The 10,897-nt window shown below is 42.5% G+C and overlaps 1 long non-coding RNA gene across 1 annotated transcript; it reads right to left on the bottom strand.

Annotated features, from left to right (window-relative positions):
• Nucleotides 1-412: 412 nt before the first annotated feature.
• LOC134366020 (uncharacterized) lies at nucleotides 413-10,831 on the bottom strand. Its single transcript, XR_010022233.1, has 3 exons — nucleotides 10,550-10,831; nucleotides 5,764-5,813; nucleotides 413-2,847 (listed from the first exon to the last, which is right to left on the bottom strand). It is a non-coding gene; the product is annotated as an uncharacterized LOC134366020 (long non-coding RNA).
• Between the last annotated feature and the right edge of the window lie 66 nt (nucleotides 10,832-10,897).

Consider the following 10,897-nt stretch of genomic DNA (forward strand, 5'->3'; position numbering starts at 1 on the left):
ATAAACACTTACCTTTGGAATTTAGGAACAAGAAATTAGAATTCTCAGAAATTCACCCAAATCATAAGCTATTCTTAAAATACTTCATTCTTCACAGTCTTTTCCTTGTTACTGTAGGTATTAGAAAAAATTTTTGTTTAATAAATAGGCATATTAAGCTTAGTAGTATTTAAAAAGAATAGCTTGTAGGGAATATTTAAAGACTGGAAAATGCCAGGGAACAGGTATTGGATAGTATTTAAATAATGTAACATTCAAAGATCCTAGTCAAGTTAACAGTACATACAATCAATCACGTGTCCAAATAACCAACTTAAGACTTTGCTTCCAAAGTTTATTTCTTGGAACACTACTCACAGGATTTGTTATAGCATATGCTATTGTAAACAATGCAATATATTTTTAACTACCATACCAAATTACCATATAGATGTTTTAAGAACTGGGCTGGCCAATTAGCTCAGTTACTTAGAGTGCAGGCTTATAACACCAAGGTCACGGGTTTGGGTCCTTCTACCAGACAGCTGGCAAAAAAAAAAAGAACTAGTAACTCTTCCTTTAGAGTTGGCTACAGCAGGTTCTCTGGGTCTGTGGCCTACAAAGGGACATATTAAACCTCTATTAATGAAAAGCAATAAGAGCATCAGGTTTAGAATCAGAGACTTGAGTTATAAGGATAAAATAATGTTAAGAACCTAGGATAGTACCCAGCAGAGACAGCTGGTACTCAGTAAATGTCCCTCTCCCCTCCCATTTTCTATAATAAGTCAATGTTGACACCGAGGCAAAGGAAGGCCACCAAGAAAGTTTTCTGATAATTTGCATTGAGGCGACAGAAAATGACTCAATGAAAGTCGCAGACAGAAAAACCTCCTTTGGAATTAGTCCAATTTTAAGAAAGTTCAAGTAAAAGAAGTTGGATTTTGCTAATTCCATAACTTAAAAGTAACTGTGTACTATAGAGAAAGGTTTATTTAAATCTTTGAAACATCAATTTGGGAAATATTTGCCAAATCCTGTGCAAGAGATCAAATAGATTCAACATGTCCCTGACCTTGAGAAGCTCACAATCTACAAATACGAGGCTGTTATAATGTACAAAAATAACAGTAACACCAAGGAGGAAGAGATTCCCTCCAACCAGAGGAGCCAGGCCTTACGAAGCAGCAGCCAAATTTCACAAGCATTCATGCCAAAGAGCACTACAGGCATTAACACAGGAATAACACATCACGCAGCATAGTGGAGCCATCAATTTGTCAGGGTAGGGGAGGAAAGATAGGTGATGATGAAAATGTCAGTCATGGTTATGAAGGGCCTTGAAAGGCAGACCTAGAAATTGAACTTTATCCTGAAAGCAATACAGGCAGTCCATTTGGGGTTCCCAGTCCATTCTCAGTAAGGTTACTTTACACAAGATTTCCATGTGGATCAGAAACTGATCTGTTGTAAAAAGTAAGGGATATCACCACTATCATTCTTTGTTCTCCTGAAACAGCCACCCAAAACCCTACTGGCATCCTCTGGACATTCAAAAGGGCCTCAGCCTGAAGTCCCTACATGGTCTCCACAGAAGGGGACTTGGAGATTACATTTGATATTTGGGGGCACTAAGGTCTGAGAAGTATGGCAGGTATCAGAACTTGAGCCTGGCACTACCTCTCCCACACCCTTTCCTCTAGGAGAGACCCAGGATACCACAGCTATCTGTGCACACGTACCCAAACTGCCCATGGTCTCCACAGAACGGAGTTCCCTTGTGATAGATTCACAGAGGGGACCTAGGACAAGTCTCTCTTCTTTTTACTCCATGAGGCTCAGCAGGCCACTGCCTTCCCTACATGCTTCCACCATATACCCAAGATGTAGGAGGGCAGCAGAAACAGTGTGAGCAGCCCTGGCTGTATCGTGCCCAGGCAGCCCCCAAGGTACCCTCTGTCAACTCCTGGGGCTCGGTCGAGAAATCTGAAAAACACTGGTCTAACAGATTCCCATAGTTCAGTATCTATGCTCAAGCGAAAAGGTTAGTATGCTAGACGGAGAATCTATGTCTCCACTGAGCAAGACACCAGAACCTTCTGATGTCTGTCACATTCAGGATAGGAAAGAGCCAAGACTCACTCCCAACCCGTGAGGCTGGGTCTAAGCCCTAATATTCCTGCAGTTGTACACATACTCATGAAGCCCAGACCCAAACCCCCTCCTCAGGACTCAGGAGCAACAAAAGCATCTTTAGCCAGAAGAAATACTCCTGCTGATCCCTTATAGTCCACCATCAGCAATTCATCCTTTTCAATAAAGCACATGAAAGTCCCACTAGAAGGAGGCGTTCATTCTACACACTTTCAGGTGAACAAGGTCACTGGGCCCATTCTTCCCCATGAGAAGCAGGAGAGCAATCAAGATGGGCCCGGTGACTAAAGAAGATAAAAAACTTCACCCTCACTGCCACCTCCCCGTCGACCCTACAAACAACCATCTTCACCCCCAGCTTCCCCCAAGCATGAAGCCCTCAGAGACTTGTACTGGCGGTTCCCACTTGACCTGACTGGCCCAGCCTTCTCTTCAGGCTTAGGAGCCTCAGACCTTCAGCCTTCACAGGTTATTTAGCACCTTTGTGCTGACAGGAACATGGAATCCAGAGATGCCAGGAGACACAAAGAGGCCTCTCCTTTCCCAGAGTGCAGCTGATGAAGGCTACAGGCCACCAGCAGCATGCACATATGCACAAAAACTGCCCCCGGCCTCTTCTCCTCCATGCCCTCTTCAAGCCTCTTTAAACATTGCACATCTCCTTGGTCCATGGGAAGACTGAAGACCTCTGGGATTTCAACAGGATGCACCAACCTTTGGAAAGAAAGTAGAGCCCCGTGTAAGTGACTGTGTAAGTGACTGTGTTTAGAATCAACAAATGATAAAAACCCAACTGGCCAGCCTCACTGGGGGCCCCCTGCAATCTGCTGGAACCCATCTATCCAGCCCCCCCTGCCCCCAACTCCTGAGCCAATGGTTTCCAACCTTCAGCAAATGGTGAGTTGGGCCAGAAGGCTTCAGAATCTCACATCATGAGCTCAGCTTCTAAGTCTGCCCTTAGTAGGGTGAGACTATGGACAAGTCACTTCTCTAAAGGCCCCTACAAAAGAAGGCACAAAAACAGTACCTCCATGACTAGACTGCTGAGAATTACATACGACAAGGTGCATAAAGGACTTATGTACTTCACCAGCTGCACTGAATGCATTCATTACATGTTAGCTACTCTTTTTATTATCCCATATACATCCTAGCGCATTCCCCAAACAACCCCTCTCCAATACCTCTGTAGTCTTTTCTCCACCTAGAAAATTTTCCCTCCTCCTCTTTATCTATCAAAAGCCTCTCTATCCCCAAAGCCCAACTCAACCACTGACCTTATTCCAAGGGATCTTCCCTGACTGCCAGAGCCCACATGAATCTCTCCCTTCTTTCCCATTTCTTCCATGGGCCCTCATCACACAACGCAAGTTCTCTTCACTTTCTAGACTGAAGAACATAGGACTTGGATCTCAGTTTCCCATTTGTCAAATGGGATGATAATCCTGTGCTTCCTTCCTGCTGAAGGAGGCAAGTTAAAGTTTTCATGACATAACATGTTTAATAACTTACATGTCTGTAAATGTCTCACCATTTGGGGTAAGTTGGGAATTTTATTGAGTGCCTGAGGACAATGAATTTTGCTAACTTATTTCATGGACACCTAGACCTGTGTATGTGTTTTTATAAGTAGACACAGAATTCAAAGAATAGACATTTTTTAACACTTCAGTAGCAAGAGCTAACACCAATACAGCACTCCGCGTGTGCCCTTCACACATGAATTCTAACAATCATAACAACCCATTAGTATGATCCCCATTTTATAGATAGAGCAAGTCAGATACACAAAGTATTAGTATTTTTCAGACACTTATGGTACAAATAGCTAGTGGGGAGCCACATTTTGACATAGGAGGTCAAGCACTAGAGTTCTCTCCCTTAACCCTGAAGCTCTCCCTCACCAGTTAAATTTGTTTCTCGACAGTGCTGGTTCTACCAGTGGTGCCTTATTCCCTCAGCTCTAGTGAGGTGGTAACACAAGGGCCTTCTCTACAGCTAGATTTGAGACCTATATAACCATATATTCACAGAATCCTAGTTCCATAAGAAGCGAAGGAAGAGGATTTTATTAGCCATATGGGTGGTTTGGGTCCCAGTCTGCACATTACACTCAAACTGGGGTGCTTTTTAAGAACACCATACTTTGTCCCCACTCCAGACAAAATAAGTCAGAATCTGTAAGGTGGGGTCTACATTGCTAGTTTGAAAAACCTTTCCAAGTGACTATAATATGTAGCCGGTGTAGAGAACCCCTGGTTTAGACCAGTGCTTCTCCAGCTTTAGTGTGCATAAGAATCACCTGGGAATCTTGTTAAACTGTACTTTGATTCAGTACGTCTGGGGTGAGCATGAGACTGCAGTACTAGCAAGCTCCCAGGTGATGCTAATTCTACCCCACACTTTGAATATATGGGTTAAGGGACTAGTGGTTCTCAAAGTGAGATCCACTGACCCCTGGGAACCTCAGAGACTCTTTCAGAGGATCCACAAGGTCAAAAGTATTTCCATAATACTAACTGTTTCCATAATACTACTAATTGTTTCTTTTATCTCTTTCTATGTTGACATTTTTACTGATGGTGCAAAAGCAATGATGGGTAAAACTGCTGCACCTTTGCATGAGTCAAGACAGTGGCACCAAACTGTATTCACTGTCACTGTATTCTTCACTGCCACACATGCATTTTAAAAAGCCAGTTGCACTTAACAACTCTGAGGAAGTGGTAAAAATTACTGTTTTTATTGAATTTTGACCCTTGAGTACGTGTTTTTATTATTCTGCGAGACAAAATGAAAGAATACGCACTTCTGCTATATACTTAAGTTCAATGGTTGTCTTAAACTTGTCTGATTGAGTCACAAGCTAAACTAGACACTTTTTTTGGTGGAACACCATTTTTACTTTCAAGGCTCAGTAACCACAATTTGTTATTAGGAAGACATTTCTCAGATACAGACAAAATGAGCCTGTTGCCCAAATGAAGACAATTTGCATTACCTATTGCCAATAATAAAATTCATGTTTTCAAGCAAAAATTAGAATTTTGAAAACCTTTCATTTATCATCAGGAGCTTAAAAGCATCCCAATATTTAAAGATGCTTCTGAGGACATCCAGCTTTCTTATTAAGCCAGATTTTGCAAAAGTGTAAAAGGATGCCATTCTTCTCATTAAATTTTTTTTGTTTTAGCAAAATATGGTTACTTTCCATAAAAATATATTATTTATGTTACTATGTTATGGTTTTATTATTGCTACTTTAAATAATCTAAAAATATTTTTTAAAGTTCTCTGTTTTAATTTCTAAAATGGTAAACTTTGACATAACCCACCAACAAAGCTCTTCTGGGCCTCAATAACTTTTGAAAGTGTAAAGGGGTCCTGAGACCAAAATTTTGAGAGCCATTTGTTCAAACTATCTCATTCTAGCTCTGCATTTTACAGATGGAGAATGTGAGGCTCAAAGAGGGGACAGAAACTTTCCATGAGACATAGGGAAGGGTGGTGACTAGGCTCCTCCTCTTCTGCTTTTCAAGCTTAATTCCTTAGTCTCCACGTCGTGTTTCCATTTCACCACGTCTCTGGGTGGTCCTGTGGTAAATGAGTGAGAAAAGATGCTAGCCTTACCTGATGTAGCTGGACAGCATGAAGACATTGGAAGACTTTTTCTTTATTTACTGTAAAAGAAAAAAAATATTACTCTGTAGTCACTTCCAACCTTAATATTTTAAGATATTTTAGAGATGTGAAAACAAAGCCCCCAGAAAATTACAGAAAAACAAGATGGTAACTGCAATAGAAAGATGAAAAGAGTACATCACGTGAGGCTGAGATAAGAATTCACATCAGAGGACACTACTTCCCTTTCCCGCCTTTAGCCATGAAACACAGCCCAATCACCTGTCCCCACAAGGCAGGAAATGAAGCGGTGCTAATAACCTTGAGAATCAGGACCCTCAGTGGTGCCTCCAAGGATCTACCCATTCACGCCCTACCTGGCCAGCCCCCAGCTCAAAACGCCAGCAGCAATGAAGAGAAATATGCCTCCATCCTCTCCTTCTCTCTTAGTCTTCAGTTTGGGGGTTTAGGGGTGAAGGGTTTGTAGCATCCAGCCAACCTCCTCTGCTCTACTCATTGAAACACTTATTCTGTTTTACAGAAAGTAGTGTCGCCCAACTCTAGAAATGCAATAAAGCCAATTAAGATCTTTAAATTTGTTGTAATTTTGTCTTTTGACAGTGGGTTCTTACCATCTTAGCATGGGGCACTCACCAGGAGGCATACTCTTATAAGGAAAGAAGGCCGTGGGTAGCCTGGTTGAGGGACTATGAGCCCAGCCTGTCTGTGGCATCGCTGTTAATTTAGCAACACTTAATTTAGCTGCTTGGCAGCAGGGAACTACAGCCTCCAGCACACTACAGGCTGGTGGGCAGGTACCAAAACCTAAACTGTCCCCCCACAGCTTGTTGCCTGCCCCACTGCTGCATCCTGCCCCAGCCAGGCTGGGCAAAAGGAGACATTGGAAGGAGACCTTGGAGAGAGCTGGGAAAAGCAGAAAGGAATTTTCAGTGGGCGATAGATACTCTTCCTTGAAACATACAACCCAAGTACGACATGCAGACCTATGACCCTTACAAAAATATACTATTTGCTTTTTTCATTCAAGCAAACAAAAAATCATAAAATCCCCAGAGATGGACAGATAAAAAGACATAAACCTTTCTTAGAATACAAAACCTCTAGAAACCACAGCACACAAACACTAACACACATACACAAAACTCTCCTACTTTAAAGAGGCCCAACCCACCAACAAAAGCAAACAAGTGAAGCACATATATGGCTGCCTCTCTGGCCCAGCCATCACCCCTTCCTCCCAGGATCTCCCTTCTAATTCTCCTGGGCTTAGAACACTCTTGCTCCCTAATTCTCACCCTACTTCATTCCTCTTTTCAGTGCAGCCATTCTCAGAGTTGATTCCACAGACCTCTTCCCATAAGACACATTGCATATACTTTGGTGGTAGCATTTAACATAACCTGTGGGGAGCTGCAAACAAGAAAAGCAGCAGGTAATGGCTAATTGTTATCTTTCAGGAATTCAGATCCACTGTTGCCAGGGTCTCTAAATTTTTAATCCAGTTTCTTAATGTGAAATATTGTAATTTTAAAATGAGGACAATTCTGGGGGTGAGGGAAGGAATTGAGTGCACAGGGGTATAACTAAACTGTTTAAGTTAGGGGAACTGCTCTACATCTTGATTATGGTGGCATTTACAAATGTGTTAAAAAGTTCAACATGGGCCAGCCTGTGGCTCACTCGGGAGAGTGTGGTGCTGATAACACCAAGGCCATGGGTTCAGATCCCTATATATAAGGATGGCCAGTTAGCTCACTTCGGAGAGCGTGGTGCTGACAACACCAAGTCAAGGATTAGGATCCCCTTACCGGTCATCTTTAAAAAAAAAAAAAAAAGTTCAACAGTTTGTACACTCAAACTGATAAATTTTATTGTATGTAAATAGTACCTTAAATGAAAAAGAGGAGAAAATGCTGGAAACCAACTCAAATTGCTTTAAACTGGTCAAACTAAACAAAACACATGTTAACCAAGTCTGGCCTGCAGAATACCACTTCATAGCCTCTGTATTTATCGTAATGACCTGTTCACCTGTCTGTCTCACTCTTTGGGACTATAAATTCTTGAAGGCCTGATACACTTCCTACCAAAGTTTCTGACAAAGTAGTTAATTAATCAGTTGTACCCTTGTCCTGTCATTTACATTGTTAGCTTTGCAGACTCAGGCAAGTTACTAACCTCTCTGAGCTTTTGGGCTTTTGTTGGTAAAAAAAAGGGCTAATACCTCCTCCACAGGTCTGAAGTGAAGATTAACACGGAAGATTAATGTTAACCATGCTTCATAAAATGTACCATCACCACCATTTCAAGAGCAAGTAGTCTCATGTCAACTGCCAAGGTAAACTCAGAAAACCTCCATTTATGCTTAAGGAACTTAATATCTGTAGAAAAAATATGGTTAGAAAAATGAAAGTCAGTGGTCCAAAGAAAACCTTTACATTTAAAGTCCACTAAAATAAATCAATACCATAACCTTTTATACTGATTACATTACTAAGAATACACTGTTAATGACAATTTACCTCAGATCCTGAGAAGATTTCCTGGGATGATATCCCCATGTTTAACACAGGACCCTGCACAGAGTTTAAGCTCAAAGTCTGTTCAATGAATAAGTGTTGGGATGTGTGGCTGGTGATTAAAGGATGCCATTATCAGTGAAGGTGATGTTGGGGTAACAAGCGTGGGACAGCAAGATATGAACTGTTACTTGGGAGACATAGCCTCTGGATCCTCTTTGTCCTTCAATTCATGCACCTTTACTCTTTCCAGATTCAATGCCTAGGTTAGATTCCAAAAGTCAAATTTTGGACTGGCTGGTTATCTCAGTTGGTTAGAGTGTGGTGTTACAACATCAAGGTCAAAGGTTTGGATCCTTGTACTGGCCAGCTACCAAAAAAACCCAAACAGACAAAAATCCAATTCTACAACAACAGCTTTAAGCAGATTCTACAGATATATCAAGGGTCTTAGTGCCACTGTTTGAGGGTCCAGGGTCTTCTTCTGGAGGCTTCTTATCCTCTATCTTCTTCTCTGTATTGAATTCAGACTCAGACTGAGACTCTGACAATGACTCAGTCTTCCCCTCAGATTCCTCTTCATCCTTTGTGTCTTCTTTCTCTTCCTTCAACTCCTTTGCTTTATTTCGAAGGTTCTTTTGCACCTCTTCATAAGTATACAGCAATTTATTGACACCTTTTTAATTTTTAAAATTTTTTAATTTTTTTAAAAAGATGACCAGTAAGGGGATCTTAACCCTTGACTTTGTGTTGTCAGCACCACGCTCACCCAGTGAGCTAACAAGCCATCCCTATACGGGATCCGAACCCGTGGCTTTGGTGTTATCAGCACCACACTCTCCCGAGTGAGCCACAGGCTGGCCCATATTGACATCTTTTTTAAAAGCCAAACTTCCACACAGGAAAGTATCTATATGAATTGCAGCATCTATGAGGTCTTGAGGCATGGGTAAGACAGCATTCAAATTCCTCACCTCTGGTTGAGAGGAGTCATCTTCTTCCTCATGTATAGATATAGATTTTCAGTATTGCCAGATTGAAACTTTAGTAGCTCATTAATTTCACTTTTCTTGATACCAGTGAATTTAAAACCCATCCATTTTGAGACTCTAAGATTTTCTCAACTTCTTCATCAGCTTTAGGGAAAGATGCATAATCATTCACAATATCCTCCCAAAATTTCCACCAAGCTGTATTGAGAGGCTGGCTGTATATCATCCATCGCCTCTTTTATCGTTAACAGTGATATAATGTTGCCATGTTTCCTTCAAAATAAGGCGACGGTTTCTCACAATGCAGTCAGCAAAGTTGTCAAACACATGCTTGGTGTACCTCCTGAATGCTTGAACTACACCCTGATCCAAGGGCTGAAACAAGCTAGTGCCTTCCCCAGGGAGAAACCCAATATCAACATTAGAAAGAGCAAAGAATAATTAGTCTGGGTGGTTGGTGCTAATTAATCCACAATTAGCAGTACTCTGAATTGAATATTTTTTTTCTTTTAAATAACTTCAGGCTCCATGGATAAAACAATTATGAAACCAATCCAAAAAAGTAGTGGCGGTTACTGATACCTTGGGGTGTGATCGCCAGAAAACGGGAATGTGCCTTTTATCCTTTTGAAAAGACAAATGGGATTACTGTCTTTGTTAACCAGTAGTGGTTTTATCATTTTGTCACCTGAGGCATTACCACAAAATAATGAGGGAAATCTTGTTCCTACCTTTCTCTAAACTTCCCAGATTTCTGTTTTTCACTAAAAGTATGCTCAGGTATGCACTTTCATAACAGGCTTATCTCCTTGGTGTTCAAGACCTGTGGAGGCACATAGCCTCTAGCTCTCATCAGTCTCTGGGACTGCTTGGAATACTTGGGTGCAGATTCTACATTTAACGGTCCTTCCTCTCCCATCAACCACGCAGACAGTAGCGATTTTTAAACTTCTCAAACCATCCCCTGCCCGCTTGAAACATATCTAGGTCGCCCTTCCCCGAGGTTTCCACCAGTTGCTTGTAGATGTGTTGGCTTGGTTGCAAACGGCCTTCTGCGTCATCTCCCGCCCCCCACGGTCTGCTCCTCCACCTAAAAGTACTGAGTCTCCATCTTCTCGATGTTGACATCACGTGGGACTTACAGCATCTTGGAAGACAGGAGCGACACACGCTCCATGCTGGCCCGAATGGCCTTCTCGTTTTTCTTAAGGGAGAGCACGGTCAACTAAACACCAAAAAGGCGCCCTACGGAGCAATACTCACGCCTTCGTCCTGCTTCTGGCGAACTTTCATCTTGTCTTCCAGAAAGATGACACTCCGTCTTCTCTTGGTCCCTCCAGGACCTCCGCTCCTCCAGGGGCACTTGCCGGGAGCCTGGCTTTGGCGCGGGGAGGCCGCCGGCAAGGCCGTGAAGCTGCCGCTCGGTGGTCATCCCCGCCGTTCCGTTTGCCGGGCGTTTGGTGAGGTTCAGCCTCCGCGGTAGATACGCAAAGCTACTGGAAAACCGGACTGTGTGGCCAACTGAGCCTTGCTGCAGATGACGCCAGAACGAGCCCCGCAACCAGTGACACCCGTGACGCGGCTCTGACGTACGCTGTCTCGCGAGGATGG

Source organism: Cynocephalus volans, chromosome 17, assembly GCF_027409185.1.
Source record: "Cynocephalus volans isolate mCynVol1 chromosome 17, mCynVol1.pri, whole genome shotgun sequence".
Lineage (NCBI taxonomy): Eukaryota > Metazoa > Chordata > Mammalia > Dermoptera > Cynocephalidae > Cynocephalus > Cynocephalus volans.